General features: G+C 36.7%; 1 protein-coding gene across 7 annotated transcripts in view; it reads left to right on the forward strand.

Moving 5' to 3' along the window:
* CNBD1 (cyclic nucleotide binding domain containing 1) overlaps window positions 1-26,028 on the forward strand; it is a 757,690-nt gene that overhangs the window by 370,152 nt on the left and 361,510 nt on the right. The window lies entirely within an intron of this gene.

The raw sequence follows: 26,028 nt of genomic DNA on the forward strand, positions 1-26,028 counted from the left end.
TTATCTCTTCCAGACATTAAGATCCAATATATTTAGAGTCCTGAAATATTTAAGATAATATAGCCTTTAAAATATAAATATTATTAATACTGACATTTGATTAAACATTTTTGATAAAGGATGCCTTCCACAGCATCCTGACCACTGTCAGGGTTTGTGTGGTGTATTTGATAACAGACAAGGTTGATGTGGCTAGATCCCTGAAAGAAGGTTAATAGTCGTTTCAGATAAGTGAGAGGGAATAGGTGATTTGAGGAGGGAGAGATAGGAAGACTAATTGATTATGAAAGACCTTTAAATCAAGTCAAGAATGTGTGTTTATTATGTTTGTCTCAAGAGCAATGCTAAGATAGTAAATTAGTTAATTTCATTACAATCAGAAATTATTTATTTTATTTTTTTATTTTATTATTATTATACTTTAAGTTTTAGGGTACATGTGCACAATGTGCAGGTTTGTTACATATGTATCCATGTGCCATGTTGGTGTGCTACACCCATTAACTCATCATTTACCATTAGTTATATCTCCTAATGCTGTATCTCCCCCCTCCCTGCACCCAACAACAGTCCCGAGAGTGTGATGTTCCCCTTCCTGTGTCCATGTGTTCTCATTGTTCAGTTCCCACCTATGAGTGAGAACATGCGGTGTTTGGTTTTTTGTCCTTGTGATAGTTTACTGAGAATGATGGTTTCCAGTTTCATCCACGTCCCTACAAAGGACATGAACTCATCATTTTTTATGGCTGCATAGTATTCCACGGTGTACGTGTGCCACATTTTCTTAATCCAGTCTATCGTTGTTGGACATTTGGGTTGGTTCCAAGTCTTTGCTATTGTGAATAGTGCCGCAATAAACATACGTGTGCATGTGTCTTTATAGCAGCATGATTTATAGTCCTTTGGGTATATACCCAGTAATGGGATGGCTGGGTCAAATGGTGTTTTTAGTTCTAGATCCTTGAGGAATCGCCACACTGACTTCCACAATGGTTGAACTAGTTTACAGTCCCACCAACAGTGTAAAAATGTTCCTATTTCTCCACATCCTCTACAGCACCTGTTGTTTCCTGACTTTTTAATGATCACCATTCTAACTGGTGTGAGATGGTATCTCATTGTGGTTTTGATTTGCATTTCTCTGATGGCGAGTGATGGTGAGCATTTTTGCATGTCTTTTGGCTGCATAAATGTCTTCTTTTGAGAAGTGTCTGTTCATATCCTTCGCCTACTTTTTGATGGGGGTTTTTTTTTCTTGTAAATTTGTTTCAGTTCATTGTAGATTCTGGATAATTAGCCCTTTGTCAGATGAGTAGGTTGCAAAAATATTCTCCCATTTTGTAGGTTGCCTGTTCACTCTGATGGTATTTTCTTTTGCTGTGCAGAAACTCTTTAGTTTAATTAGATCCCATTCATCAATTTTGGCTTTTTTTGCCATTGCTTTAGAGATTGCAGTGAGCCGAGAGTGTGCCACTGCGCTCTAGCCTGGGCCACAAGAGCAAAACTCGGTCTCAAAAAAAAAAAAAAAAAAAAAAGAAATTCTTAATTGAGGAAAATCTTTTGCATCTATATAATATTTCAAGACTATTAGCTGGTCAAAAATTAAAACTTCCATATCTTTCTGAATCTCCAGATACTCCACATGGGATAGAGGTCTGAATTGACTAGAATTGTGGCTGATAGTCAGTTCTCATTTTAGGGTGATCAAGATGTCCAGAGTAGAAAAGAGTCAAATAACCAATTAAAACCAAATTATTTAGCGTTATGGGGTACAATCAGAAAAATCCAGAACTAATATCACGTTCAAGAGAAGTAAGCATGGATCATACCCAGAAAGAATGACAAGGATAAAAATAAACAAGCCTATAAAAGTATATTATTCATCTCACATGAATGAATGATGTTTCTGATTGTCTTCTTGTTAGGGATGGAAAACAATGCATTTGCCATGTCAGTGACCACATATAATGGACCTAATGCTATTTTCGTCTGCTCTCGCAAATATGCCATGTTTAGCACAACAGCTATAATTAGGGCTGTTTCTTGATTGAATTTCTAGTAGTTGAATCCAGGCTTCAAAGATCCATTTTTTTTTTTAATGTTCAAACTCATGTATTAAATGGGGATATGATGGGAATCACCAGACCTGCCTTCTGCTTTAGGTCTGTAGGAGCAGTACTAATTTCTGGCATTCCACCTGAGATGTGATATTGTTTTCAATTTCCTTTCTTGGCCAGAGTGGGGAAAAGGATAGAGAGAAGTTTCAGAGGCTTCCACTTAATCTACTGTGATAGCTCTTACTGCACAGGCCAAGAAACCAATGTGGAAACTCTACCCACTGCCAAGTATCCATTTAAATTATGCTTTTAGGGACCATGGATATTGCCCGTGGGGTAGGATTATGGACCCAGTGAAGCCACTGGGAAACAGACCTGAACCAATACTCTACTTTTTAGGAATTCTGCCTATTTATTCTCTGTAACAGGTGACCATGATGACATTTTATGTATCAAGGCTTTAATGTCACTATCTCAAATTTTAGAGCTCCACGGCTGGGTACGGTGGCTCACACTTGTAATCCCAGCACTTTGGGAGGCCGAGGTGGGCGGATCACGAGGTCAGGAGATCAAGACCACGGTGAAACCTCGTCTCTACTAAAAATACAAAAAATTAGCCAGGCGTGGTGGTGGGCGCCTGTAGTCCCAGCTACTTGGAGAGGCTGAGGCAGGAGAATGGCGTGAACCCAGGAGGCGGAGCTTGCAGTGAGCTGAGATTGCGTCACTGCACTCCAGCCTGGGTGACAGAGCGAGACTCTGTCTCAAAAAAAAAAAAAAAAAAAAAATTTAGAGCTCCACTTCTTCTCCATCAGGGCCCTAGCCTTAGCATAAAATAATAATAATAAAAATACTTGCTGAGGTTGAGACTGCTACAGCAGAGCTCCAGAGAACATAAATATGAATATATTTCTATCTATGTGCGTATCTATCTCTCTATCATCTATGTATCTGTCTACCTACCTACCTACCAATTATCTATCTACCTACCTGCCTATTTATATACCAAGTCAGATTCTCAGATTTTTCTGCCCTCTAACTGTTGAAAATGAGATTTTCTTTATATGCTGCCAAAGAACCCTTGGATTAGATCATTCATCTTAAATGGGTGATTAATTTTCCTCTTCCTTTTATTGTATTCCTTTAGTGCACTGAGAGCTCCAGCAGCAATCCTCCTATGCCATGGTCCTTATAAATACTCATTCTACAATATCTCAAACATCTGAGATATTGTACCTTCCAGTACATTCCCTTCTACTAGTACCTAATGCCTGCTTAACATCATTAAAATTTTATCAGTGGTACTGATACAGCATGTCAGAGACTACCAGTACTCCAGTGATGGATTTGTATTGCTAGCTGGCTGGCAGGGGCAGTTAAGCTCTAAATCCAGTATTTTTTCTACTTTAATAAAATATTTTGAAAAGATGAAAAGATAGAAATCAAGGCAGACAATTTTAACTTGCAGCAACTCTGTGGTTTTTGTTGTTGTTTAAGTTTGCAGAAGGACAAGTATATGATTATTGATAAATTTATTTCACATTGCTAAAAATTTAAAGTATCCTTGCTAACCCTGTCCGCTGTAGAAATTATGAGTTTAGCTGTTGTTATGAAACATGCTACTCTTTCCCTATTTTAAAAATTTGCCTTTTTGTGTATTTACTTAGTGGGCCTTTTTCAAATAAAATTACTATTTCCAAAGATTTGTGTCTGGGAGAGTTTTGTAGTTTTGCACACATGAAGGGCTATATTTTTCTTTCTCCTTTTTTTTTGGCTTTTTAAAAAACCATTGTTTGCCTTTTATTGCGTTGTAACAGAGAACCAAACCTAAGAAGAAGAAAAAAGTTATAACATTTTCACTCTTCAGTTTCACCCTCCAACGGTTTGGTAAACTAATGGGCATCATTTGAGTATAACAAACATAAGGTGAAAAACAGCTAATCCAAGGATCAAATTTATTTCTCATGAGATAATGTATAGTTCTGAATAAAAATTGTTAAAGCTCCAAGTATCTGCTTTTCTAACTCTTTACTACACACTGGACGAAAAATGAGTGCAGTATAAATGTACAGTGAAACAATTTTTGTTTTACTTTTCTCAACATAGATTTACACATTGAAGCTGAAAGCTTTTTCATTAGAGTTGATTATATAAGGAAAGAGATAAAAAATTACACATTTATTTACAATATCACCAACTTAGTGCTTCTAAGTAGCTTTAAAATCTTTCATTAATTTTATTTTTTCCAATTAGTTTTATAACTTTTAAAATTATAATAATAAATTCAAATTTCTTAGAGACATCTCAGCATAAATATAGTATGGTCTGTGCCAAAACACACACACACACACACACACACACACACACAAACATGCACTTCTATATTTCATATTTATATACTTCTATATTTAACATATATTACTATCTGCAATAAAACATTTTACTAAAATCTATTTTTGCTATAATTAAATTTAGAAAAATTATAAAAGCAAATTATTAAGTTGAAGATTCTCAATAATTATTGAAAGAACTTTCTAGTTTGTTAATAGTTTTCTTTGAAATACTTTTGGAATTATGTGGAAAAAACTGATAAAAATATATTAATATATTCAACAAGCAGGGCCCAGTGAGGGTAAAATTATAAAATAGTAATTTTTTTTTTCACCAAAGTTTTCAAACAAGTGGTGTAGTATTACTCTTCCATGATACCTGGATCCTAGCATCTCAATCAGATCCTAGGTATTAATGAATAACCTCACTCTTTTTGGTTTTACAAATTCCAGTCCTGTCTTTATATCAAATTTTCAAACTTTCATGCTTTATACTCAGCTTGTGCCTTATTGTGCCATAGAATCCAGCAGTGGGAAGAATAGTTTAAATTGGTCTATTCCCCTTTCTTACTTTGCATAGTCTTTTACTCACTAGCTTGGTTTTCTGGCTCTTTCCAGTCAGGAAATGAAGGAGGCTGGGAATTAAAGGCAAAATTGTAACGGGACCTTCTGTGATTGGATGTCCAAATGTAGGCTCGTTTTCTCAGGATGTTGCCCCTCCTGCAGTTCCCTGGAGCTGGTGTTGCCTCCTAGAGGGCTTTTTAATACCGTACCCTTGATCCCTGGCTTCAGGCAGTGACCACTTGAGTCTCTTTTTAGGGTCAATTCATCTCTCCAGGAAGTTCTCCAGGGTGGTTCCCTTTTCATACAGTTTAGCTGGATACTTTTTGTGGGTCCTCCCAGTTGATGGGCTAGGGAAAGTTTCAAGTTTACTCCACTAAATTGCTATGTCCTCACTCTGAGCCCAGAGGTCACTGGGGGTGGAGGAAAAAGAAAACTTCAAGACTCTAAAAATTGTCATGGAGCAGGTATCTTTCAATCTTTGCTGCCAACTTCCTGATCTCATTTCTCAAGAGGATCTTGAATTTACAGTTGAAGGAGTTTGTACTCATTTGAGACACTACTTGAAATTATGGACTTTGAATCTTATACTTAACAATAGCATTTAGCACAAAAATCTGTACATGGAAGATTTTTTTTTTTTTTTTTTTTTTTTTTTGGGAAGGAGTCTCGCTCTGTCGCCCAGGCTGGAGTGCAGTGGCGCGATCTCGGCTCACTGCAAGCTCTGCCTCCCAGGTTCATGCCATTCTCCTGACTCAGCCTTCCGAGTAGCTGGGACTAGAGGGGCCCACCACCACACCTGGCTAATTTTTTTTGTATTTTTAGTAGAGACAGGGTTTCACCGTGTTAGCCAGGATTGTCTTGATCTCCTGACCTCGTGATCCACCCGCCTTGGCCTCCCAAAGTGCTGAGATTACAGGCGTGAGCCACTGCACCCCGCCCATGGAAGATTTTTGAATGGATAAAAATGAAAGTGTCTAGTAGGGTGTCACATACTAACGCAGGAAAAATAATTATAGGTTCACTACTTTGGTCTAGGAGTGAGATTACAAGGGCAGGGAATACACAGTGATTCAATTCTTAGTTTGTGCCTATATAAAAAAATAGTTTAAGTAATAGGATATCAGTACCTATTAAAAAAACAAAATGATACTTATTTGTGATCATTTTGGAAGCTATAATAATACCATTTATTTTCTTGGTAAGATAGGAAAAGGCAATGGTTCTACCTCTCTTTGTAACTGTGTAAGTTGGGGAACCAGAGATAATAAGCATATGTAGAGAATGTAAATAAAAAATAAAATTCTAAGCCCCCAGCCAACTGAATAGACCCCTCCTCTTAGCCAAGAACATTACAAAGTTAACCTGAAAAACTAGTTGAGGACATAATTGCCAGGGGGATCAGACATTCCTCATTATACCCTCTTGCTTTTGGTATTCAGGCACAACTGACCAGCATTAATGTTAAAACAGAGACCTTAAGACTGACAAAACACTCTTTGTAGCCATAAAATACCAACATGACAGATGGCAGGCCCTGGAAGATATTGAAGTATTTTACCCCAAAATATATTTCTTTGACATATTTTGAAATGGCCCTGAAAAGCTGTCTCTTGTGGGGAAAATCAGTATGCTATAGAAAATCGCCTTGCCTTTCCAGGTCTTTTTCCTGATACAAGAGAAAATTAGCTAAGAATCTGGCACCTTTTTAAGTCTGATATGAAACATTTACCATCTATTATGTCTGAAGCCTGCTACCTGGAGGCTTCATCTGCATAATAAGAACCTTGGTAGCCACAACCCTTTATATTAATGCAGATCCTTTATATTAATTAACCCTCTTCTATTGATTCCGGGTCTTTAGATAATAGCTTAACTCTTTCAACTAATTGCCACTCAGAATGTCTTTGAATCCACCTATGACCTAGAAGGCCCCTCTTCAAGTTGTCCCACCTTTCCAGATAGAACCAATGCACATCTTACATGTAATGATTGAGGTTTTATGTCTCCTTAAAATGTATAACATCAAGCTGTAGTTCAACCACCTTGGGCACATGTTCTTAAGACCTCTTGAGACTTTGCCTTGTGCCACAGTCATTTATACTTGGCTCAGAATAAATCACTTCAAATATCTCAGAGTTTAACTTTTTTCATAGACAATAATTTAATTGCTTATGGCATAAACTTAATTGTTGATATTTATATTCTTAATGGGAATAAATCCCAACTCAAAAATATTCTTTATTTTCTTGTATCAATTACTAGCTAGTCTGTCAATAACAAAACATCTGAAAAAGTACAGGGTGGAGGGAGGAAATGTGGTGAAATCAACCTGCTGCCAGTATCTATATTTCCTTAATTTACAGTAAAGTTATTTTGAGCAAATTAATCACTAAACCATCAAATCCTAACTTTTCCATTTCCCAAATACAAAATATTTCTAACCTGTGTTATCAGCACAACCTGTATTATTCAAGCTGAGGATAATGAAGCCATGAGTATTTTATGCATACTGCCCAGTACATCTGAGGTTTTATCAGGTATCTAGAGAAAATTCAGAAGGCATTGATAAATGGTGGATCCAACTAAAGAAAGAATATCTCATTTCATAAAGCAGTTGAATAGCAATTTCATCTTCAGATCCTGGATAAAACTCAACTAATTTGTTTCAAACAAGAACATATTCCAACTAATTTTAAGTTCTGCATCAAGCGACTATTGGGATATCTTGGAAGAGTAAAGGCAAAGTCATGTTTGATAAGGACAAGGAATTTAAGCTATTTAATTCTGCTGCCTCCAGATTTCTGATAATGGGTGCTGCTTGACCTTCTGTGTACGCCATTCCCTGTGGTCAGTGCTCCATATTCTTTTACTTGTCTCTTCATTATCCAACATTCTTCACAGATTCATTCCTGGTATGGTCTTACCCTGGTTCCCTAAATCTTTTACCTCATTTATTCATGGGCACTTTTAAAAATGGTGTTTTATAGAGCATATTTTTTATATGCAATACAACTGCTACAAAAAACAAAATGAACGGCAACTAGAAAAAGAAACTAAAGTTTTCAATTTAAGAAACACATCTAAATTATTCATGACACAAAACAGGAGTCACAATAAAAAATCAAAACTATTTCAATTAAAAATACATAAATATCACATATCAAAACAAAAATACCATGAATCAAAACTTGTAACATATATATGCAGTGAAAAAAATACAGAATGTGATTTGCTGTTTAGTATTGATCTATGTGTGATTGGAGTATAAAGTTTATGTTTTGTTTTTTAACTTAAAAAAATTTTGTATAAATTTATGGGGAATATGAACCCTGAAAATTTGAGACAGGTCTCAGTTAATTTAGAAAGTTTATTTTTCCAGAGTTAAACATGCACACCCGTGACACAGCCTCAGGTGGTCCTGATGACATCTGCCCAGGGTTTCAGGGCGCACCTTGGTTTTATACATTTTAGGGAGAGATGAGACATCAATCAATATATGTAAGAAGTACATTGGTTCCATCCAGAAAGGCGAGAACAACCTGAAGTAGGGAGGGGGCTTCCAGGTCACTGGTAGGTGAGGGACAAATGGCTGCATTTCTTTCGAGTTTCTGATAAACCTTTCCAAAGGTGGCAATCAGATATGCATCTGTCACAGTGAGCAGAAGGATAACTTTGAATAGAATGGGAGGCAGGTTGACCCTGAGAAGTTGCCAGCTTGACTTTTTCCTTTAGCTTAGTAATTCTGGGGCTCCAAGACTTTCTTTTCACAGACCCATGTGCAATTTTGTTATAAGTATATAATTGAGAGTGATCAAGTCAGGGCATTTAGGGTGCCTATCTCCTGAGCATAATACATTTTTGTTTAACAATATCACCCTCCTTGCTTATCAGATGTTGAATTTATCCCTTGTAAGTAACTGTATTTTTATACCCTTTAACCCAGTTCTCTTCATCTGCCCCTCCTCCACTTACTCACAGACATATAAATGGTTCTTTGCTGCTTCTAGATGTACCCTGACTCATATCCCAACCTCCAGTGTTAAGATCACTTCCTTTAAGTCAGGGATCTTATTTTTCTCTAATGCGTAGTATAGTATGCTAGGAGCTTTTAAGGTGTTCAGTAAGAATAAATTAAATTAAATCCAGTTAAATTTAATTAGACAGAGCCTTCAAAATGTCAAAGATGAACTGTGAAATGAGTTTTGATTCCACTAAATTGCAACTGATAGAGGATTTAATCTATATCGATTAAAGTTCAGTTTTATTACATTTATTTTATCTAAATTGATGTTTAAAATATATATGATTGCTTTATTCTTAAAATAAAATGTAAACATTAGAATATTCAAATGTTCAAAACTAAAATGTCAATCAGGTAATATTTTTACTATAATAATGGAATTGGAACTTAACATCTAATTGTCTCTCTGATCATTAAAAAATTTAATACAGATAGTTTGTAATATATTTATAACATGAAGATATTTCTTTTTTTTCTTTTATTTTTTATTATTATACTTTAGGTTTTAGGGTACACGTGCACAATTTGCACATTCGTTACATATGTATCCATGTGCCACGTTGGTGTGCTGCACCCATTAACTTGTCATTTAGCATTAGGTATATCTCCTAATGCTGTCCTTCCCCCCTCCCCCCACCCAACAACAGTCCCCGGAGTGTGATGTTCCCCTTCCTGTGTCCATGAGTTCTCATTGTTCAATTCCCACCTATGAGTGAGAACATGCGGTGTTTGCTTTTTTGTCCTTGCGATAGTTTACTGAGAATGATGGTTTCCAGTTTCATCCATGTCCCTACAAAGGACATGAACTCATCATTTTTTATGGCTGCATAGTATTCCATGGTGTATATGTGCCACATTTTCTTAATCCAGTCTATCGTCATTGGACATTTGGGTTGGTTCCAAGTCTTTGCTATTGTGAATAATGCCGCAATAAACATACGTGTGCATGTGTCTTTATAGCAGCATGATTTATAGTCCTTTGGGTATATACCCAGTAATGGGATGGCTGGGTCAAATGGTATTTCTAGTTCTAGATCCCTGAGGAATCGCCACACTGACTTCCACAATGGTTGAACTAGTTTACAGTCCCACCAAGAGTGTAAAAGCATTCCTATTTCTCCACATCCTCTCCAGCACCTGTTGTTTCCCAAAAAAGAGCTCGCATCGCCAAGTCAATCCTAAGCCAAAAGAACAAAGCTGGAGGCATCACGCTACCTGACTTCAAACTATACTACAAGGCTACAGTAACCAAAACAGCATGGTACTGGTACCACAACAGAGACATAGATCAATGGAACAGAACAGAGCCCTCAGAAATGATGCCACATATCTACAACCATCTGATCTTTGACAAACCTGACAAAAACAAGAAATGGGAAAAGGATTCCCTATTTAATAAATGGTGCTGGGAAAACTGGCTAGCCATATGTAGAAAGCTGAAACTGGATCCCTTCCTTACACCTTATACAAAAATTAATTCAAGATGGATTGAAGACTTAAATGTTAGACCTAAAACCATTAAAATCCTACAAGAAAACCTAGGCAATACCATTCAGGACATAGGTGTGGGCAAGGACTTCATGTCTAAAACACCAAAAGCAATGGCAACAAAAGCCAAAATTGACGAATGGGATCTAATTAAACTAAAGAGCTTCTGCACAGCAAAAGAAACTACCATCAGAGTGAACAGGCAACCTACAGAATGGGAAAAAATTTTTGCAACCTACTCATCTGACAAAGGGCTAATATCCAGAATCTACAATGAACTCAAACAAATTTACAAGAAAAAAACAAACAACCCCATCAAAAAGTGGGCGAAGGACATGAACAGACACTTCTCAAAAAGAAGACATCTATGCAGCCAAAAAACACATGAAAAAATGCTCATCATCACTGGCCATCAGAGAAATGCAAATCAAAACCACAGTGAGATACCATCTCACACCAGTTAACATGAAGATATTTCTTAATCATAACAACATATAGTTGCCTTTTGTTTTCATCAAGAGTTAAAATGTGTAGTGTAACTAAAAACAAACATTGGGTCATAGTAAATTTACTACTGTTTAAAAATAAATTGGAGAAAAAGTAAGAATTATACTTTGTGTAAGATTTTTACAACTCTTCTAAGAACAATGAAAGAGATATGTTTATTGGTACATATTAAGTCTGTTTACCAACGCTTTTTTAATAACATCATAAAATAAGAGGACTTCACATATAAACATTAACTCAGATATTTCATTTCAAAAACCTACACTTAAATTAAAGCTTTTGTTTCTTTACATCTTCCCCCCCTTTTTTAATATAACTGTTTCTTATTTTATTACATTTATGAAGACATCAAAATATAATCAAGCTTGCTGTTGTTTATCTCATGATATTAAGTATTGTATTCAGAGATTAAATAATTTCAACTTTATGTAAGACTAAAAGTAAATGTTAAATTTGAAGGTCGGAAAATAAGTATAGTTTCTGGTTTATGGATGTTTGCATGCCTTCTGTGAAATGCCTTCTCACATTATCATTCTTTTATTATTATGGATATATCAATTGTGTTTTCTTTGTTGATGTTTGCTTTTCCATTATTAGCAGTATTTATGATAAGAAAACTAGTAATAATTGAGTACTTACTATATGCCCGTTTCATTTAAAGTACAGCAGGTTCTTGGACTAATATCTCATATCCATTGGTTTATTTTACTTTAGTGCCTATTTTATCTTCACAAAATTTTCCAGAACTACTGCCTTAAGCCCATTGTTTTCACTTTTGGTGTTTTTTTGTAATTGCCTTGGGATTCTTTGCTCCTTTAATTTTTACATTTTTCTGACAAACACAAAATGATGAAAAGATGAGGCAAGCCTGGTCTATAATTGTTACTCTGGCAAACCTGGTCTGTAATTTTTCCATTACTTCTGGAAAAAGCTTATTTATATTCATTTCCCATGTCATAATTTCCATTATCTCCTTCTGTCATTAATTAGACTAGGAATGAGAAGCTTTTGGGTTTGCAAAACCCCAAATAGATGATGCCAATAACTATCAGAATTGTTGACAGCAACATAAGCTTTGAGTATAGTCTGTAACTTTTAAATATAGATTTTATTTCTTCTTGAGACTGAAAACCATTTCATGAAAGTTGGTTAGAGAATTTGGTCTTAATCTCTGTATCAGTTAAGAGAGTTTTGGTTTTATGTTATCTAAATTACTACTAATGACTTAAACAATAAGAATATTTTTTATCTCATAGGAAGTCTTTGAGATAGATGATTTTAGGGATTAATTTAGAACCACAACCAAGTTACCTGGACACAGAGGCTCCCCTATCTTTCCCTCCTGTCACTTTTAGAATGCTGAATTTCTTCCTCAGATTTGCACCTCAATTGTTAGCACTCTTCCAGGCACGGGAGAGCAGCGCTCCCCAACCTTTTTGTCACCAGGGATCAGTTTTGTAGAAGACAATTTTTCCACGGACTAGGGGTGGGGGATGGTTTTGGGATGATTCAAGAGCATTACACTTATTGTGAACCTTATTTCTATTATTATTATATTGTAATATATAATGAAATAATCATACAACTCATCATAATGTAGAACCTGTGGGAGCCCTGAGCTTGTTTTCTTGGAACTAGACGGTCCCATCTGGGGGTAACTGGAGATAGTTACACCCGAATTATGTTGCCTATGTCCAGTCTACTCCATAATCTCGTTTTGGTTACTGTCACTACAGAAAACTCTGCTTCACAAAGATAGGATATTGGAAACAGGAGCAGGCTTTTCAGTGCTTTTGTGGCAATCTCAAGATAATCTCCACCTTGACTTTAATCTAGAACATATGGAGATTTGAAGTTGTCTCAAACATACTTTTGAGGCCACCATCATTTGTGTTCTGAAGCAGTTGATTCTCTTCTAGCATGGACAAAGTCCATTCATCTGGCTTACTCTCAAATGAGTTGCAGATCCATTCCTTCCCAGTTAAGGGTTCCTTTCTAGTTTGGAAGTAATGCCCAAACTCTTTTGAAAGCTGAGAGAGGTGATCACGCACCAGCTATGAGTAAGACGACCCTGGCTGAGTCTCTTTCAAAATCTTTACTAATATTTGAAGCATGTCAGAATTCCCAATGTTCAGTCATCGCCCCATAATTCCAGTTCGGCTTTGAATGCAATTACTTTATCTGATGACTTGAACACAGTTGTTGGTCTCCCCGGGAGTGACAGATTAAGTTCCTTGACCAGGTTGAATGTGTCACACAAGTAAGCAAGTTTTGCGATCCATTCTGCATCACTGAAATATGCTGCCAGGGGTGATTTTTTTCTATAAGAAATCTCTGGAGTGGCTCTCATAACTCAAAAACTCTGGCCAGTGATCTACCTTTAGAAAGCCCTCTCATTTCTGTATATAAGAGAAGACGTGTTTGCTCTGCATCCGTTTCCTCATAGAGTTATGTGAATAGATGTGAGTTAAGGGCATTTAATGCGGTTGATAATTTTAATCACATCCTGCAAAATGTTTTTAAGTTCAGGTGACATTTTTCAGTTGTTAAGTTCAGGTGACATGGCATTTTTCAGCTAGCCACAACTTCTGTATGGGTGACACGGTGCATGGACTCACATTCAGAAGTGACCTTGTTGACCTGAGTGGTGAAACCAGAAAGCTGTCCAGTCATGGCAGCCACTTCATCCATGTATACTTACACAAAATGACCAATTTTCCTGATGTGTAATCATTCAAAGACTTTAATAGTTCTGCAGCTGTGGTGTTGTTGGTTGGCCAAAAATTTGCCCATAACATATTCTCATGCACATCTTCCTGAAAAATATATCACACAAAACCAAGAATTGTTGCCTTGTTGTCAACATTGGTAGACTCATCAATCTGGGTTGTGTACTATGGTGACTTATTAATCCTTTCTAACAATTGTGCCTCAATGTCTTCTGTTATTTCATCAATTCATCTAGTTATAGTGCTAGCTGAAAAAGGAACTTATGCCACCTTTTAAACTGCAGCCTCTCCTAAAAGTTCACAATGGATGTTTTTAGTAGCAGGTAGGATCAACCTTCACCAGTAGTAAAAGACTTCTTAGCTTTAGCAATGCAGTTAGCCACTAAGAATGATGCTCTCAGTGCAGACACACTTGATAAAGTGGTGGCCTTCAGTAATTGCTTCTATTCTTTGTGTTCACATTTTTTGCTTTTGAAAAACTGCAGAGGTATCGCCAAGTCAATCCTAAGCCAAAAGAACAAAGATGGAGGCATCACGCTACCTGACTTCAAACTATACTACAAGGCTACAGTAACCAAAACAGCATGGTACTGGTACCAAAACAGAGACATAGATCAATGGAACAGAACAGAGCCCTCAGAAATAATGCCGCATATCTACAACTATCTGATCTTTGACAAACCTGACAAAAACAAGCAATGGGAAAAGGATTCCCTATTTAATAAATGTTGCTGGGAAAACTGGCTAGCCATATGCAGAAAGCTGAAACTGGATCCCTTCCTTATACCTTATACAAAAATTAATTCAAGATGGATTAAAGACTTACATGTTAGACCTAAAACCATAAAAACCCTAGAAGAAAACCTAGGCAATACCATTCAGGACATAGGCATGGGCAAGGACTTCATGTCTAAAACACCAAAAGCAATGGCAGCAAAAGCCAAAATTGACAAATGGGATCTAATTAAACTCAAGAGCTTCTGCACAGCAAAAGAAACTACCATCAGAGTGAACAGGCAACCTACAAAATGGGAGAAAATTTTTGCAACCTACTCATCTGACAAAGGGCTAATATCCAGAATCTACAATGAACTCAAACAAATTTACAAGAAAAAAACAACCCCATCAAAAAGTGGGCAAAGGACATGAACAGACACTTCTCAAAAGAAGACATTTATGCAGCCAAAAAACACATGAAAAAATGCTCATCATCACTGGCCATCAGAGAAATGCAAATCAAAACCACAATGAGATACCATCTCATTAGAATGGCCATCATTAAAAAGTCAGGAAACAACAGGTGCTGGAGAGGATGTGGAGAAATAGGAACACTTTTACACTGTGGGTGGGACTGTAAACTAGTTCAACCATTGTGGAAGTCAGTGTGGCGATTCCTCAGGGATCTAGAACTAGAAATACCATTTGACCCAGCCATCCCATTACTGGGTATATACCCAAAGGACTATAAATCATGCTGCTATAAAGACACATGCACACGTGTGTTTATTGCAGCACTATTCACAATAGCAAAGACTTGGAACCAACCCAAATGTCCAATGACGATAGACTGGATTAAGAAAATGTGGCACATATATACCACGGAATACTATGCAGCCATAAAAAATGATGAGTTCATGTCCTTTGTAGAGACATGGATGAAACTGGAAACCATCATTCTCGGTGAACTATCGCAAGGACAAAAAAGCAAACACCGCATGTTCTCACTCATAGGTGGGAATTGAACAATGAGAACACATGGACACAGGAAGGGGAACATCACACTCCAGGGACTGTTGTGGGTTGTGGGGAGTGGGGAGGGACAGCATTAGGAGATATACCTAATGCTAAATGATGAGTTAATGGGTGCAGCACACCAACATGGCAGATGGATACATATGTAACAAACCTGCACATTGTGCACATGTACCCTAAAACTTAAAGTATAATAATAATAAAAACATATATATATATATAAAAAAAGAAAAACTGCAGAGGCTTGCTTTTAATACAGGGTGCTTGATCGCCATGTGAAGAAGCAGCTTTGAAGGTTTCATGGCTTTGTTGGATAGCCTGTTGCCACATATTATATAAAGCAGGATAGGAGAATGTGAATCACCTATTGCAGTGTATCTGCAATTTAAGTAGGACTCTTGGTATTTTCTTTTAAATACAACTTTCTTTTGTTGGCATGGAGTCTTTTATTGTCCCCTCATTGGGTCTTTCCCCCTTTTCAAAGAAATCTTCCAGTGACATTTGGTTTTTACTCATTTTGGCTGGGGTTAGCTTGTGGGCTTACCAAAACTGTGACTGAGACAAGTACACAGTGCAGGAAAGAGGCATGAACAGAAGTGGTAAATAAAATAATGAGTGGGCCACGTATGGACTAAATCAAGTGTCAGATTCTGACTTAAAGCCTGCCACCAGATGCAACTGTACAATTGGAGTATATCAACTCACTACTATAACACCTGCCACCAGATGCAGCTTAATTGTCACTTGCCACTCACTGATGGGGTTTTGTTATGAGTCTGCAATCAACTGATTTATTATGGTCTCTGTGCAGTCAAACCTCTCTGCTAATGTTAATCTGTATTTGCAGCTGCTCCCCAGTACTAGCATCACTGCCTCAGCTCCACGTCAGATCATCAGGCATTAGATTCTCATAAGGAGCACACAACCTAGATCCGTCCCATGCACAGTTCACTATAGGGTTCATGCTCCTGTAAGAATCTAATGACACTACTGATCTGACAGGAGGCAGACCTCAGGAGATAATACAAGTTATGGGGAATGGCTGTAAACATAGATGAAGCTTTTCCTGCTTGCCCATTGCTTGTGCTGTGTGGCCTGATTCTTAACAGGCCACAGACCAGTATAAATCTGTGGCCCAGGAGTCAGGGACCCCTAGGGTAGAGGATGTTTTTTCATCATGTTTGTACCCCTTTATCTGTGAAGAAAACATTTCCACAACATGCACAGAAGGCACAGACTCCCATTTCCATCCCATTGGCCAGACTAGGTTATAGGTCTACCTTTCAACCCCAAATTGATGAAAATGAATATAATCACCATTATTAGTTTAGAGTGATCAATTAAGATTCAGTCCCAAGAACTAGGTTCATGATCTATGTGCACTTTGCAGCCTAAATCCTAATCAAATCAGGCTTCTGTTAGCAAGCAAAACAGGAGTGAAGTGCTATTGAGTATACGAATATGTTTCTGGCACAAAATTCTCAGGAGTTTGTTTGGCAGTATGCAAGATAACTTAATCATCCAGTAGATTGGAAAGGCTCATTATAAAAACAGCACCCTTGAACTTAAATATAAAACTTCAAACTATTAGAAGAAATCATTGGAGAAACTCTTTGGGACATTGGTCTGAGCAAAGATTTCTTGAGTAATACCCCAAAAGCACAGGCAACCAAAGCATAAATAGAGAAACGGGATCACATCAAGCTAAAAAGTTTCTGCCCAGCAAATGAAACAATCAACAAAGTGGAGAGACAACCCACCAAATGACAGAAAATATTTGCAAACCACCCATTTTAAAAGGGATTAATAACCAGAATTTATAGGGAGCTCAAACAACTCAATAACAAAAAATGAAATAATCTAATTACAAAATGGACAAAGGAGCTGAATACCCATTTCTCAAAACAAGGCATACGAATGGCCAACAGATATATGAAAGAATGCTCAACATAATTAATCATCAAAGAAATGCAGATCAAAACTCCAATGAAATATTATCTCACTCCAATTAAAATGGCTGTTATCCAAAACAGGTAATCACAGATGTTGGCCAGGATATGGAAAAAGGGGAACTCTTGTACACTGTTGGTTGGAATGCAAATTAGTATAGGCACTATGGAGAACAGTATGGGAGTTCCTCAAAAATCTAAAAACAGAACTACCATGTGATCCAGAAATCTCACTACAGAGTATATATCCAAAAGGAATGAAATCAGTATATCAAAGATATATCCACACTCCCATGTTTATTGCAGCACTATTCACAATAGCCAAGATATGGAAGCAACATAAGTGTCCATCAACCAGTGAATGAATAAAGAAATGTGGTATATGTACATAATGGGATATTAGCCGTAAAAGAATGAAATCTTATCATTTGCAACAACATAGATTGAACTGGAGGATATTATATCAAGTGAAATAAGCCAGGCACAGAAAGAGAAATATTGCATGTTAGCACTCAAATGTGGGAGCTTAAGAAAAAAACTGAACTCATGGAGATACAGAGTGGAATGATGTTTGTCAGAGGCAGAGAAAGATAGCAGGGATTGGGGGATAAAGTGAGATGGCTAATGGGTACAAAACTACAATTGGATAGAGGAAGTAAGATGTCGTATTTGGTGGCACAATAGGGTGACTATAATCAATAATAGTTTATTGCATATTTTCAAATAACCAAAAGAATGGAATTGCAATGTTCCTAACACAAAGAAATAATAAAAGCTTGAGGCAATAGATACCCCAATTACCCTTAGTTGATCTCTGTACATTGTATTCCTCTGTCAAAACATCACATGCTCCCCATAAATATATATTACTGTTATGTACCCTTAATAATTAAAAAAATTAAAATTAAAAAAATAAAAATTATAAATTATAAATAAATATAGGACCGTTGAGATCATTAGTAAAATTTCAGGGCCCTAGTTTTTGTGATGTTTAGGGCTCTAGTTCTTCTTAACATTCTGAATGTTGGACGTGACTGATATGTTAGTAATACAACAGTCTTTCTTAGAAATTGGATTGAGGCCTGGGCGCATTGGCTCATGCCTGTAATCCCAGCACTTTGCGAGGCCAAGGCAGGTGGATTGCCTTAGGTCAGGAGCTTGAGACCAGTCTGGCCAATATAGTGAAACCCCATCTCTACTAAAAATACAAAAAATTAGCTGGGCGTGGTGGCAGGCACCTGTAATCCCAGCTACTTGAGAGGTTGAGGCAGGAGAATCGTTTGAACCCAGGAGGCGGAGGTTGCAGTGAGCCAAGATTGTGCCATTGCACTCCAGCCTGTGCAAAAGAGCAAAACTGTCTCAAAAAAGAAAAAAAAAATTTGGATTGACTACTTTTGTCTAGGTACCATTTAGGATTTATTCCTTCCAAATGCTATGGTACCATTCAGAGTCACATGACCATAAATATGTTTCATCACACTATTTTTCTAATTGTATTCTTTAGTCATTTTAGGGCCACAATGGGCAATAGGAAGTTTAGGTAGAGCATTTCATTCTTCTTACACTGGCTGGGTCTCAGACACTCATCTCTTATATGAAGCATTCTTCTGTATTTATCTTTTTTAAAAAAATACATATATACTTCCAAGCAAACTTTCTTTGAAGAAAGTATTTTTTTTTTCCTGAGATGATGGATATAAGTAGATTTGAAACCCATCATTGTGGAATCCATCTTGATTACTATATCTGATGGGCAGACTCATCTATTCCCACATAAATTGATAAGAATTTGAGTGTTTTTGAAGAAACAACAAACATATAAAAACATTTAAATTAGACTTAGTCCCTGGTGACCCTTCTGACATTCATTTCTATTTTTCCATTCTGTTATAATCAGAATTATATTCATTATTATGATAAATATGGTTTGACGGTGGTCCAAGATATACTAAATCTTACATCAGAAAAAGGAAAAGGCTTTTCTATTTTTAGGTTTACTTAAATGAGAAGCAAAGCACACTTTCCCTTCATATCTAAGTATATAAAATTTGTTGAAAATTGAATATCAAACAATGATAATTGACTTTCAATATTTTCTTATTGCAGTGAGAGTTTTAACATTAAAAATCAATTATGTTTTTATTTCAATAATTATTTTTACATGAAGAAAGACAATTTCATATCTACACTCTGTAAACTTCTTTATAATCAGAGGAGTAATTAGTTATTTTACTTAGAGAATACATTAATTAAAACACATAATTTATTTTTCCACTGGTATTTTAGTATGGTTAACTTAACCTTCAGGAAGCACTTGAGCCGTGAACTGACTGCTGAGTACTGGGAAAGCAAAAATGAATGCAACCTTGATCCTGTTTTCAAATTAAAATCTAGTATATATTGTTAGTAAAGTTCTGATAGATGTCATGGAGAATCCAAAACTCAGAGGGATTTTTTCTTGCCTCTAAAGAGTTTACAGTCTAGTTGGGGGCTTAAAACATGAAAACATACACAGTAAGTGGCAAGATGAGTTAGTCTTAATTGAAGTGCTAAATTACAGGGACAGATGCTACGGGATGTCAGGGGTGGGATGAGCTGCGTGGCCAAATAATGCCTACTGAGAACGGGGAGCTTGTGATGCACTGTAAAGGAAAAGTAGGACTTGACTAAGTAGAAAGGAGAGAGAGTACATGTGTTTACCGCAAAGAATCACGTTTTAAACAATGATTTAGAAATGAGTAAATGCCTGGTATGTGAAAGGTTTGGGAAATTCAGTGGACACTGAACAATAGGCAGGTCTAGAGAGAAAGGAGAAAAGAGAAAGAAAGCAGAGGTCAGACTACGTCAGATTCCTAAGGGTAGTTTAAAAAATAAGCTAAACAGCCAAGCCAATGGAAAGTTTGAATATCTTCTATTTTTCCCTTTACTCACTTATCAGGGCCACTCCTCACCCTTCTCTGCCTTGCCCTTTACCCAAGACTGGCCTGGAGGATTACATCTAAGGGATCTTCTGCCTTCTGGCTTGCAGTTAGAGTCAGCTCGGGGAGAGAGGGAGCAGGAGACCAGAAAGAAGTAACAGAGTGGAGATCCTAGTGTTTCTTCCCTGGCATCCTCTGCAGAATTGCTGGCTGAATCTAAGGTTGAAAGTTGTAGCTCCTGTCAGATGGCCCTGTCCACACAGCCCTCTGGGTCATCAGGTCTAGAAAGCATGTCCACCTCTCATTATTTAGGCCTACAGGAGATGCCTGTGCCCTGCCGTTAGCCCCAGGATATTCCATCTGATTTGCCTACATCCTTAATAGGTAGTTTCTTCATTTCGTTCTCATAGTACCCAAGTGCCATGTGGTATCTCTTTTCTGGTAGGTTCCTGACTGGTAGAGAAGGAAATAATGAAGGAATTGTTTTAAGAAGGTTAATATTGTGGCCGAAATAGATAGATTGACAAACTAGAACTAGGGAGAAAATTAACTAACAGAAATGAGCATTTAAGTGCCAAATCAAGGTAGAGAAGGTACAGTTGCCATTGAGAGATTGATTAGTGACCAAAAGTGATGAACAACAAAACAACAAAACATTAAACATAAACTAAATAGTCATGAGGATTTCAAGAGTATGAGAATTGGATGGGAATTGGAATTTAGTTACATAAAAATATCAACAAGTATAGGATAAATCTTGAGTCACTAGTAAAATTCTAGTATCGTACACAAAATAGAGGATAAAGATCTCTAAATTAGAGGAGAGAAACAATTTTAGATTACAAGTTTTAGATTACATTCCTATGTTCATGGAGTAATGTCTAGCAGAACTTTGAGATGTGACTGACATTACAGAAATAGGTCAGAAATGGAGAACAGTTTAGGAATATTCCAAATAGTAGTGACACCATGTCATCAGAGTTGATGAGTTCTCAGGCAACGCAGCCACCTAAAGTGAAGAACAGAGACCTGAGGATGAAATTCTTGGAAAAGACTCCCACTAAGCAAGCCTGAGAATAAAAAGAAGGCAGTAAGAGGAACTGAGAAAAAAATTCCAGAGAGATAGTTGGAAAAGGACTCATAGGGTAACGATTAATAAAAAGGCTATTTCAGTGCTGTGTAGCTTATCATGTGGTTCAATTGAAGCATTTCTGTTTAATAGTCAATAATTTGTGATATAATTTTTGTCATGATAAGTATTACAACATGATTAAACTAGGAAAAGGAATATTATTTCTTTGGATGGCCCAACACATCCAAATGGTATCAACTGCTCTTCCCTCTCTCCGTTTTGGTTTCAATGTAGAGGATTCACATCAACTGAATATTTTTCTCAGTATAGATATGCATGTAGAGGGATGATGCTAATGACTTCACTGTAACAAAAATATGGATAATTTGGAACCCTCATTCATTATTGTTTTGCAAGTTCTTCTGGGGGAAATAAGTCAGGTGGGTTTTCACGTATCACCTGTTCAAGCAATATGTGAAGTGCAATAGCACCCAGATCCTTCCCATCCTTAACTGACACTGGACCTTTTAAAACTATTTTTCAGCACTCCTTTTATTTAGCGTTAGGTCAGTTCCTTGCTTTAACTCTGTTTTGAGGCTACTGTAATAGAAAATGGGGCAAGAAAAATGTCATTGAAATATTTAGCTTGCTAAATTAAAAAGTAAAAGCAAAATACTTTTTTTTCCTGGTTATATTTCAGTGACTAGTTTTAAATAAAAACTCTATTCATTGATTTTTTTAAAAAAAGATTTTTACTACCTGATCTTTAATGCATTCAGTATGGCCTGTGTGCCAAAGAAGGGGTTTGATTATAGAACATAATGATGTAATGATATTCTGTAGAGGACAAGTCTGTTTACATGCGAAGTTACTTAATGCAAAGTTACTTAAGACCCTTTGCATTTCAGTTGGATTATGTCATCTACCTTATGGATTTGCAAAAAAAGTCAGCAGAGACAACTTGTGGAAACTTGTGGAATCAAGGGACAGTTGGTGCTCAGGGAAGGGAGTGGCATGGAAGATTGAGAAAGAACCACAGGAAACAAGATGTAAAGGGTCCAGTAAATAAACTCTCTGCATGTAAAAAATGTACTGAGTAGTTATAATTTATACTTACTGTTAATAGCCTGTTAAAATGATACCTGTGCAAGAAAGCAGAGCTAAGTACATGTAAAAGGAGAAGAAATGATTATAGTTTTTTGAGAAAAGAGATCAGAGAAATAATATAACAATTTAAATTAACATATACCTGCCATTTAATATATAGATTTTAAAATTTTAAATATTTGAAAAATCTATATACATATAATCAGTTTTTTAAAAAATACTAAAAATAAATATCTGTTGTTATAATTTTTTAGCATTTAATACCTATTTTTTCCTCAGTCATTCTGTATGTGACTCTAAGCTCACATAGTTAGCAAAGGACAGGAATTGAGTCAGCTGATGCATCAGAGCCAAACTGCCTAACTTCCAACATTGACCCTGCCACTTACCATCTGTGTGGCCTTAAGAATGTGCCTTAGCCTTCTGGGTCTCATTTTTCTCATTTTTTAAAATGACTATTTTAACAAACTACTTCATAGGGTAATTATGAGAATTCATTGAGTCTTGAGCATGGTGCTTAATACATAGGAAGCATTTTATGCCTTAAAATAAGACAAAAAAGACTGATGTTGCAAGATTCATATATATATATATAAAATACTCATATGATTTGCAGCTGCAAATATATATATATATATATATATATATATATATATAGTTTTTTTTTTTTTTTTGAGACAGCGTCTCTCTCTCACCCAGGCTGCAGTGCAATAGTATGATCTCAGCTCACTGCAACCTCCACCTCCTGGGTTCAAGCGATTCTCCTGCCTCAGCCTCCCCAGTAGCTGGGATTACAGGCACACACCACCATGCCCAGCTAATTTTTGTATTTTTAGTAGAGATGGGGTTTCACCATGTTGGCCAGGCTGGTCTTGAGCTCCTGGCCTCAGTGATCCACCTGCCTCAGCCTCCCAGAGTGCTGGTATTACAGGCATGAGCCACTGTGCCTGGCCCAAAAATATACTTTTAAATTAAGAGAACTGTACTCATATCAAGGTGAAAAAAGTAATTATTTGAAGTTACATTATTTTTTAGAATGTAAGTATTGAATCCAGGTGTCCTGGTTGGCTCTCCTATTGCCTAGCTATGGGAACCTGAGCAGTGAAGAGCTTCACTCAGTCCCAGGTTGCTGTGAAGACTGATACAGATGAAGTGCCTGGCAGCAGAAGGTGTTCCACAATTGCCAGTAGTTTATTTGTTCTTCAACAAATCCATCCCTCTCTACCCTCTTGGGCCATGAATTCTGAGTACCAAAATTCTCTCTCCCCATATCTAAAGATCAGTGATTTGGGGGAATTTTTTTTTAAATTTGATTCTATACAGCACTGTTTTTCTTTGCTAGTGCCATAAATATTTAAGGTTTTCTTCTGAAATTCTTTACAGCTTCTGAAAATACACGGTAATAAATGCTTTGAAGGTAGCTTAATCTTTTACTAGTGGTTCCTCCATCAACTTGCCTTTCACATTGTGTTGTTTTCCTTTGGAGTTGTTTGGTTTGTTCTACTTGTTCAGGCAACACACAACCTCAATGTTTTATTCGAATGCACTCTGACATTTCAATTTGCCCCCAAGTTCTGTGTAGTAATGCTTTCTGACCATACCATTTCTTACTTTAGAAGCATTTGGAATTAAACTACCAATTATTTGAGATGTCTACTAATATACTATGTGAATATCTGTGTTTAAATTTACTATATTTAGACACAGAGTATCTCTCTTTGTATAAATATTCTATGAATAGGTCTATAATCTGTATAGATATTCAACAAAGACCAAATGCCTAGATTTGACTATATCTCTCTGTGTATAAATATTCTATGAATAGGTCTATAATCTGTATAGATATTCAACAAAGACCAAATGCCTAGATTTGACTATGAAAAAAATTCCCTGGGTGACTGAAGTGTTCCTTGTGGATTAATTACTACTAGTGAAGTGTTCCTTATGGATTAGTTACTGTTCGGTTTGGAGTTAATCACAGGGTCCTATGCTTCTTCCTGACTTGTTGATGGCAGAAAATCTAAGTATATTTAGCAGTAGTTCAAGAACTATGGTTTGTTCTGATAAAAGAAAAACTTCAGCCGAATTAAATTTAAAAGAGTTAAACTGAGCAATGAACCATTTGCGAATCAGGCAGTCCCTAGAATCACAGCATATTCACAGAGACTCCAGCGCAGCCACATGGTGAAAGAAGATTTATAGACCATAGAAGGGAAATGACGTACAGAAATCAGCAGTGAGGTACAGAAACAGCTGGATTGGTTACAGGTTGGCATTTGCCTTATTGGAACACAGTTTGGACACTTAGCAGTCTATGAGTAGTTAAAGTATGGCTGCTGGGATTGGCCAAGATTCAGTTATTGTTACAGGTGCATACTACTATGTTAAGTTTTCAGTCTTGTCTGACTGTTAAGCTAAGTTAAAGTTCATTCACAAGGACCCAAATATAGAAGTACAGAGTCCTTCTCAGGCCATATTTAATCTGTTTTAACAATTTCCCCCTTTTGGTCATTTTCTCAATTTTGAGAGCTTGACCAAAACTTTACTCATTGATGTCACTATCACCATTGTAAACGTACTTATATGGTCTTGAAACCCACTGGCAAACAGTAGAACAGTGGGTTTTGCAGGGAGGGAACAAGGACTGAGTAGAGGGTATCTCTTTATCCTGGAACATTCTGTTTACAGGAGAAAAAACCTGGCCTATTCTAGGATCTATGTGTTTCCTTAAAGTCTTACTTTGATTATGTCACATTTAGTATGAGTGACTCCATTTTAATTTGATTTGGTCTGTTGGGGCCTAGTGAATGAACTCAGTCCAAAATAATGGTCTCCCATCATTTTGTTTTAAAAAAAAATTCCCCCTTTTGGCCAGATTCTCACTTGCTTGAGAGTGTGACCAAAACATAGATAGGGCCTTAGCACCACTCTCAGTTACCATCATTTTGAGTTTCCTTTCTTAGCATGTTATTCATGGTTATGGTGCCCTCATGGTTGCACATTTCTTTCAGCTTTTGTGATTCCAGTTGAAGAGGGACCATTTGACTTTCTAGAGCTGACTGACTGCATGCAAACATTTAAAACCTATGAGAGAATACAGTGCACCAGGGAGACCATTATTATGACTGTTGGGAAGATAATACTAAGAGTGTGGAGTGTGCTCCTTATACAGGGTCCCCATAAACCAAATCACCTAAAATAAAATAGATTAAAGAATGAGCTACATAAAGAGTCTACTTGCTTGACTGAGTGGTCTTTTCATTAATCCCCTACAACTGAAATTTTATAATCTACATTTGATGTATTTCTCCATAGGCCACAAGTGTCAGCAACTGCACAGGTACATTTGTGTTCAGACAATTCTATTATTTAGCATAACTTTCACAAACAAATTTAAAGTCTGTTATGTAACCATAGCCTTTACTGTAGAATCTGCTATGCAGCCTATCATGAAAGATACATTTCTAATTATTGCCTCTTTTCTTCTAAACAATGGAAAAGGACCTAACATATGATGTCCTTCTAGAAGAGTTAAGG

This window comes from Symphalangus syndactylus, chromosome 7, assembly GCF_028878055.3.
Source record: "Symphalangus syndactylus isolate Jambi chromosome 7, NHGRI_mSymSyn1-v2.1_pri, whole genome shotgun sequence".
NCBI lineage: Eukaryota > Metazoa > Chordata > Mammalia > Primates > Hylobatidae > Symphalangus > Symphalangus syndactylus.